An 8,824-nucleotide genomic window follows, 5' to 3' on the forward strand; every position below is an offset into this window, starting at 1 on the left:
TCAGAGAGCAGAGGGGCAGGACCAAGGAATGTAACTGAGATTCCTCATGCTGTAGAAAAGGCTGGTATGAGGGAAGGCTTTAAGGAAGCAGACTAACACAAAAAAATGTGTTCAAGTTTACTCAGCTCTCCCCATTCATCAGAACATGCCCAAGCCCTCAGTGAGGTTTCAGCTCAGAACCAAGATCTGGGACTGAGTCATGAGCAAATGTAACAGCTTGTGAGTAATTGCTGGAACCAAATGTCAGCTTGGAAAATGGGCTTGAGCTCTTCTCTGAAGGTTCTGGTTTATGGGAAAAGGCAGTGGTTTTCCTTTTGTGCCCTGGCTTTCAGTTCCCCGTGTGGGCAAAAGCACAGCCAGAGTCGCTGCTTCTGTGTGTGGGAGTTTGGCACCCAGGACTCTCCTGCTGCTGCTGATTTCTGTCCTGGTCCTCAGCTTCTGCACTGGCTTCAGGCCTTGGGCAAATGGGACAAATGCCATCCAGCACAGGTACATGTTGCTTTTAAAGAAATGCTGCATTATCAGCCTCACACAGAAGACTTCCTGCCTGAACCTGAGGCTCTGCATGCTGCTGTTCTCCATCCCCACCTGGGTCCCTGTCAGCCCAGGACTTGCCCATGGCTTGAGGGCCAAGGTTCAGCTGCACAAACAGCCCAGTGTCCCAGTGCATCCCAAGGTTTCCATGGCAAACCCAGGGCTGACACTTCCACCACTGTGATCCCCAACCTGCCTTTCCTGGAGATTGTAATTTCTTCCCCAGATCTGGCTGAGATACAGGGTGACAGGCTAGAACTCGAGTGGAATCAGAATTGCATTTTAATTGTAAACATTTGTCCAGAAATTAATGTTTCTGAACTAATGTTTCTCTCCGACCAGTGTGTTCAGAAACAAATGACTCTCACTAATTGATTTTCCCCTCTATAACTGGAATTGTACACGTACAAATTCAACCATGCATAATTGAAAATCCCCCTCTTTCAGCAGGTATCCACATAATCACTCAACTGATGTGTCTGCTTGTCCTCTGGCAGACATCACCTAGGGCTCACATGGCTGGCTGGAGGGGGGTAATTTCTCCAATTTTTGTTCCTTGTGCTGGATTGAACACTGAAAATCACTACAAAGAGGCTTCTATAACTAATGAATTTGCTCATAATCCCAAACATGTACGATGAGGGAATGTTACTGTTGCCTTCCTCCTATGGAAAGGTGTATTTTACACCTTCACACCTCTGAGATCAGTAATCCCATTTGCCCCAGAACATAAAACAGTTTTGAGCAGCTGATGGGCTCTGCAGTGCAGGCAGGAGGGATTTGGCTCTGCTGTGCCAAACCAGGTGCCCCAAAGCCCAGGGCCCTCCCAGGGAGCCGAGGGAATGGGAGCAGGGAAGGCAAGGGAGTGCAAAATCAGCTGTGAAACCCAAAGGCTGTGATTCACTGCTTCGTGTCAGAGGCAGGTGAGATCCTGCCCTGCTGCAAACCAGGTCCTGGGGGTGACAGCAGATTCCAGGCACTCCAGGAGGGTGAGGAGCAATTCCTGCTGTGTAAATGGGGGTGTTTTAGGGGAGCTGTGGGGTCAGTGGGATGGCAGTAACCAATTTTGCCTGCTCCAGTAACACAATGGGTCCCAGCAGCGCTTTACAGGAGTTTCCCTGGGGTGCTTTGACCTCTGGTACCATCAGCCTTAACAGGCAAAACAAATCAAGGTCTGTTCAAAAGTAATTTTGCATCACAGCGTCTGTTGAGGAGCAGATAATCAGGTTTTATTTATTTATTTGTTTGTTAATAAAGCTGTATAACAAAGGATTTCATCATTACAGTGATATTGAATGTAATGTGCTTGCAATAATTAATCCCACCACTAATGGAGGATTGGAATTTTGCCTTAATTATATCATTAAGACACATTTCATGCATTTAATTGTTTTTGTAAAATGACAGCCAACCTCTCCTGCCTCATATTTCCCATTTCCAGATTCAATTACTTCCCATGCAAGGGCAACCTGCTAGTAATGGCCTCTCACAGTTTTTGCTTTCCAGGGGAAATCAAGTGGGTTTTGGTTAGATATGCCAATACTTTTCAGGTTAGCAAAGCTTTTACGTGTTGTTTGTCAATGTTAGTGATGAACAGATGCACTGAACTCTCCCTTCCTCCTTGCTGGCCTGGATTTAATGAAAAACAGGGGTGGGGGGAAGGGGGAAATGTGTCAAGACAGAACAAGAAGGTTAAAAATCAGTCACAGGCTTTATCACATGCCCTGCTGCACCTGTGGGAGGTTAAGTTTGGGTAAAACACACCATGTCTGATCCAAAATCAGGAGTCTTGGAATCAGCAACTGCAGCCTCATAGGGGAGGATGCTGTGATCATTCTCATGGGACACCACCAGCCAGGAGGCTCAGGGCTCTGTGCAAAGTCTCCTGCTTGTTCTTTGGAGCTAAGTTTGTGTCTGTAAGGCCAGAATCAGCAAGCCCAGGCTCCTGGGGAGGCATCTCAGAGGTGTGTGAATCAGTGAGGTCCATTGTGCTCCAAACCTGGAGCCAGAGCCCTCGGCATGGGGATGCACATGGCTTTGTTTGGGATGAGTAAATTCAGTTTTCACTGGACAGGAATTTATAGTTATGTCTGCAGCTCCCAGCTGCTCAGGGGGATGGGATTTGTTCCTCCAGTTTGTGCCTTCTCTGACTGCAGCTCTTTCCCAAATCTGTAATCACTGCTGCATAACTACCTAAAGGCAAAATTCAGGGTGAGGATGGTAGGAAGTGGGAATCTCTGCTGCAATACAGAAAATATTAAGTGGCTTTGAGGGTAATCACTGCTGGATTTTGGACCACCTGAGATAAGCCAAAACTTCCCCAAATGCCATCCAGGTGGCAAAGTCAGCAGCCCAGAGGTGGAATGTAACAAAAAGCAGGTGAAGTAGTGGAGGAATGTAGTGGATTGTGCAGACAACAGAGGGAACTCCCAGGCCAGGAGCAGACTCAGCAACTGGTGAATACTTTGAAAACCTTTCCAAGTAGTTCCTGCAGCACTGGCTGTGGGAAGCACTTGGGAGCAGGCTTTTGTTCCCAGACTGTGACCATGCTGCCCACTCCAGGAGCCCTCGGCCTCAACGAGCTCAGTTTGTTGTTTGGAGCCCAGGGGGGATGAAGTCAACTGTGCTTCCCTTCTCTTCTTCCTTCCCATCCTTTCTTGCTTGGTGTATGGAAGAGCTGAAGCCTGGCCAGGGCACAAACCCCATCCAGCCCTTGCTGGGATCTGCAGGAGAGGGGCAGGAGCCCTGTGGGCTGTGCGGACACAGAGAGGGATCCCCCATGAGAAATGTCCTGCTGGATGTGCTGCGCTCCTGCTTTGCCACTGGCCTGTTGGGAACCTTGAGCAAGAAGCTTCACCTGTCCCTCACTTGTTGTAAAAGTGATGAGGAACATTCAGGCACCATGTCCTGGCTGCATGAAGCACACTGGGGAAAATAACTGAGACACCAGATTTGTATTTTTTTTTAGATACAAAAAAATCTAAATAAGAGGTGTGAGAAGCACTGATTTCCACTGTACAAAGCAGTGCAGCACCATCTCACATCTTTCTACAAGGAAACTGAATTTCCAGTTCAATTTTGCTTCTAGATTCTGTGTCTGGAGTGTTTCATCAACAAATACCTTCCCTCTCCAGGCCTCTCCTTACTGTGATTGTTAGTAACAAATTTATGTTTTGTTTCATTTCAGGTTGTCCAACAAATTTGGGAACAAAACTGAGCACCATTAATTGTCATTCTTGGAATAAACCAACAACATAATTTATCAATGTGGCAATAACAGTAATGTTTGTATTTCCCAGTCTTGAAACACTTGGATTGGAGATGACAGCATTATAATTGAAAATAATGGTAATTATCTGTCTGCAAACCTGTTTTGTTGCTATGCTCAATATCTTCTTTGAAACCAGTCATGAACAGAAGTCACCAAAAGCAACAATAAACTAAAAAGTCATTTTCCTGGAGATCGGTGCACTGCATCTGTTGTGTGGGAACTAACTCTCCTTTTTCTTTTGTTTGGGATTCCAAAATGGTCTGTGGATGGAGAATTTCAAATCAATACCATCAGGAAAAATCAACTGCTTCTATTTAACTGAATTTGAAATGTTATATGATAATATGAGTGTTTTTAATCTATGGATATATATGTATGTACACCTTGAGATCATTCATATGGAAACAAGACACCTGCTGTATCAAGATGAGAAGGGAACATCAACAAAATTCTTCACGCTTTCCTAGTGAAAATTGCCAAATGTATGTTGTCAAATGTGGGCACCATATTGAGTTGGGTGTGAGCTGAGCACTGCCTGAGCCCAAGGAACAGCATTTCCCCCTGGGATCAGGGCCCTGGGCAGGGGCTCAGGCAGGGCTCACCCAGCCCCAGCAAAGCTTGGTTGGAGCAGGCTTAAACTTGAAAACTGAAATACATTCACAGTCCTTCCCTGGAAAATATTGTACCAGGGCAGGGCAGGGATGCTTTAGGTTGTGTTTTGTGCATATTCCCTTTTTTATTGCTGGTTTCAGGTAATGCCCCTCCTTTTGCATTGCCAGGTGAGACACCAACCCCAGCTCCAGCTGGACAGGGGAACATCTCTGGAGAGCATCACTGCTGCAAGCAAGAACCAAATGAGGATCCTGGACCCTTCCAGCCTGGATTTGGGGCAGGAGGAGGCAGACAAGGCTTTGAAGGTGGCAGCTCACAGCTGCACTCAGGGAGGGACTCTGGGTGCCAGGGTGGGGCCCAGCACCAGCTCCTTGCAGCCATTCCCCACCTTCTCCTTGGATCCTCATTTCACTGTGAGCTATTGAATCATTCCCTTATGAACTAGTTTCTGTTGTCCTTTATTAACCAAGGATTAATGAATTATTAATTAAGCAATCCAGGCTACTTATTAATTCAACTTGTTAATTAAGTATAGGATACTAATGAGGCAGCTTGTTAATTGAGTTGTCAGGGGGAAGTGAGGGGAGGATTTTTTCCTGCCCAGTTCCTGTAGCAGAGCCAGAAATGTGGCTCCATGTGGGGACATTGGTCCTGGGAGCTTCCTGGGTGGGGTCAGGCAGTCACAGCTTGGGAGAGCTTTATTTACATTTATTTCTTTTTATTGTCAGCCCAAAACAACCCTTCAAGAAGAGACTCCAGGACTTGCAGCCCAACATTTCAGTGCAGGGGTAAGCGTGGGGACAGGACCTGGGTACCCAGGGGACAGAGGCATGGAGGTGGCCTGGAGCTGTGGGGGACGATGGATGGCAGTGGCCTCCTGCTTTCCTCAGTCTTGATGAGATGCACAAATGGGAATTTTGCTCCTTGAAATGCCTTTAGCCTAAGACAAGAAAGCTCTGCGATTTACAGACAACAAGAGAAGAGATGAGGAGCTCTCTGCTTTGCCAGAGCCTTTGCAGGGAGTGAGAGCCACCCTGGGGGTACCTTGGGTCTGCCCCAGCTCTGCTCTTTGTTTGCAGGATCAGGCCAGGGCCCACTGAGGATGGAGCTGCTGTGAGGACAAACTCCCCCAGCACTGAGGCTTCGTGTGCCAGCCCCACACAGCATCTTGCTGTGTGTTAGTGGTCAGGACTGGGATGGTAATTTCAGGATGTTTTCTCTGGAAAGTTTGCTGATGGGCCATTTCTTGTTGCCAGCAAGACTCCAGCATCAGTGGTTTGTTCCACTGCAAATGCCATTCCCCAGGCGAGCTGAAAATAAAACCATTTCTAATCACTTCTGAAAGTTTCTGAAAAGAACTGGGGGAGGGGGAGAGCTAATGAGGAAAACACACAGCTTTAGAAACAGGAGAGCATTCCCTGAAGTCAACAGAATAAGAAAAAAAATTCTTTTTGAATATTCATTTCTACTGAGATTTTCTATCGCTATAATTAATTTGTCACAAATACCCTGACAAAGCATTTCTGGTGGAGTGATGAAGGCTACAGGCAGAGGTTTACTCAGTCTCTTTTGAAGGAAAATAACTAGCTATCAAATAACTTTAAACTCCTAAAGCTTTTCTGGCTTGATCCTGTTTTCATTAAAGAATGCTACTTGGCTTTGAAGACTTTTCAAGCTTTTGAAAAATTGTTATATGGATTTATTTTTGGATTATTCAGTCCCCTTCTGGTGTATTGGTGTATTATTCACTTTGAGAGGCGTTGGTTATTTGTTTTCTCTTCAGAGAGGGACACAACAAAGCCTTTAAAGCACCCATGGAGCCATTCAGGCTCAGTCCTGGTTTTCCCTTTCTTCCTGCACTAACTCAGGATCCTCTGCACCTTTACCCAAAATAAAAGATTTCTGACAGCAGCCCAATAGCAAATCAATGCTGAATGTCTTGAATGACTGACATGTACAGGCTCTGCTTCCTTAGATTGGATCAGGATCCCTGCTGGACCAGCCAAGGTCAGTGTGGGGAATTCAAGTTTTCAAGGTTTCCTCCTTCGTTCTTCTACCCCCACATTTCTGCACAATGACAGGACATCCTTGCAGGCCCCAGCAACTGACTCAAAGCAGCAAAAATATTTGTGTGAAGGGAGAAGGATGAGGCCTGATTCTGTAATCATTGCTCACCCCAAGGAGCACCTGTTCAATCAGATTGCTCATGTGAGGAAGCCTTCACTGACGTGAGTAATCGTGGCAGATTCTGGCCCTGAGTTATTACATGAAACCATCTCAGGCTCAGGAGAAATCTGCATGACTCAGACCTAGATTTAAAAAATAAAAGTTTTAAATCCCAAGTTAGGATGTGCCATTTGGCTCCTGCTGAAGTTGGTCTAAAAAGGCAGCACTGAATAATAAAAAAGATCAAGCTTTTGATGTTAAATTGCATGTTCAAGCATAAAATCCAGCCTTGATGATGAAGCTTAGCCTGGCTTATTTCACTCGGGCAAAGACACTAAACAAGAGCCTTACACTTTTTCTCACTTAAAGGAAATGTCTGTGCATTTAAAAAAAAAAAAAAGTTTTGACAGATAAGTAATTAGGAAACATCTGGCCAAACTGAAGGCAACAGAAGTGATTCCAATCAGAGGTGGTTCAGTGAAAGCTTTTCATCTTGACTCCAACAGAAACAGCAAATTTAGCACTTAAAAAAAATATATATATATAAAATTCCAGCTTCTGATGAAGTGTCAAAAAGTGAGAGAGAGAGAAGTGCAGAGACATCCACCCAGCCCAGGGCTGCGAGGAGGAGGAGGGAGAGACTGGGGCAAGATGAGGTGTGTGCCAAGGGGCAGCTCTGGTGCTGGGGCAGTGGCAGGGTGCTTTGGATGGAATTCCCAGGTGTTTTGGATGGATTTGGATGGAATTCCCAGTGTGGCTCCGGGGCTGTCGTGTCCCTGTGGATGCTGAGGTGCTCCTGCAGCACCGTGTGGCCCTGCCGGTGGGCACCCAGCACAGATGAGGCTGGGGCACCCACAGCACACCCAGCACAGGTGAGGCTGGGGCACACACAGCACACCCAGCACAGGTGAGGCTGGGGCACCCACAGCACACCCAGCACAGATGAGGCTGGGGCACCCACAGCACACCCAGCACAGGTGAGGCTGGGGCACACACAGCACACCCAGCACAGGTGAGGCTGGGGCACACACAGCACACCCAGCACAGGTGAGGTTTGTGCCACGGGGTCTCTGTGGTGGCTGAGGGGTCACTGCTGTTCCTTCTCTCATCCCTCCCTCTCCAAAGCTCTGTGGGAGCTGTGCACAGAGTGGTGAAATCTCCTCACTGGGGACTGGGGGTGAGGGATGCTCCCCTTCAGTTTTCACTCTGCAGGGTGTTTTGAAGTGCTTTTCCCACATTTAGTGAATGCTGGTGGATTGGAGGCTCCATTCGAATAAATCCCAGGATTCTGTGGGTGCTCCCTCACCCAGCTGGAAGGACTTTAGTGAGCTCCCTCAGAGGTGATGTGTTCTCATGGTGTTCTGGCTGCCAAGTGCCTGCTGGAAATAGTCCTCCAGGCTGCTTTCAATTCCAAACCAACTTCATTCTGAGTTTTGGGGAAAGGTTTTAGATATTTCCTTTTCACCAAGCTGGCAGATTTAAACATCCTGTCCAACCTCTGTGGTGTCCACAGGTGGTGTCTCAGCAGGGATGAGCAGGACAGCCACCTCCCCTCTTTGCAGCATTTAGAATCAAACCCTGTTGCTGCTTTAAACTGCCCATTTTTATAACTTTAACACACCAGACCAAAAGCCCAGAGCAGAACTCACTGCTCAGGACCCAGCTGCAGCCCTGAGCCCTGCCAGGCAGGGCAGGAGGGGCAGCAGGGACAGCAGGGGGACAGTTCTGACAATGTCCCTTTGCTGTCCTGCCCTGATGGGAAGAAGGGGAGGAGAGGATCCTTGCTCCAGCACAGCAGCCATTTCAAGATGCTTCTTGCACAGCTGGAAATCATGGCAAGAGCATCAGCTGCCAAGGGGAGCTGGGAGATTTGGCAGGATTCAGAGGGAAAGAGGCAGCAGTTCAATCATTTGTGAAGAGTGGAAGCTCCAAAGGCAGAGCGAGGGGCCCGGGCTCAGCGTGGTTCTGCTCTGCCCAGCCCCAGGGAGGGATGGAGCAGGGCCCAGCCCAGCAGGGCACCCACAGCTCCTGGTCTCTGTTCCACAAGCCTGTCCCCATCACAGACAGCTGGAACACCTTCCAACTGGGATGGAATTATTGTTGAGTAAGGAAATATGTGCTCTGTAACCTCAGCGCCAAAAACCTCTGTAAAGCACGAACAGGAAGTGTACAATATATTCCTTTCCAAATTAATTGCTATTATTCTGATTAAAACACATTATCATATAAATATTTGATTAA

The sequence above is a fragment of the Molothrus aeneus genome, chromosome 17 (assembly GCF_037042795.1).
Source record: "Molothrus aeneus isolate 106 chromosome 17, BPBGC_Maene_1.0, whole genome shotgun sequence".
Taxonomy (NCBI): domain Eukaryota; kingdom Metazoa; phylum Chordata; class Aves; order Passeriformes; family Icteridae; genus Molothrus; species Molothrus aeneus.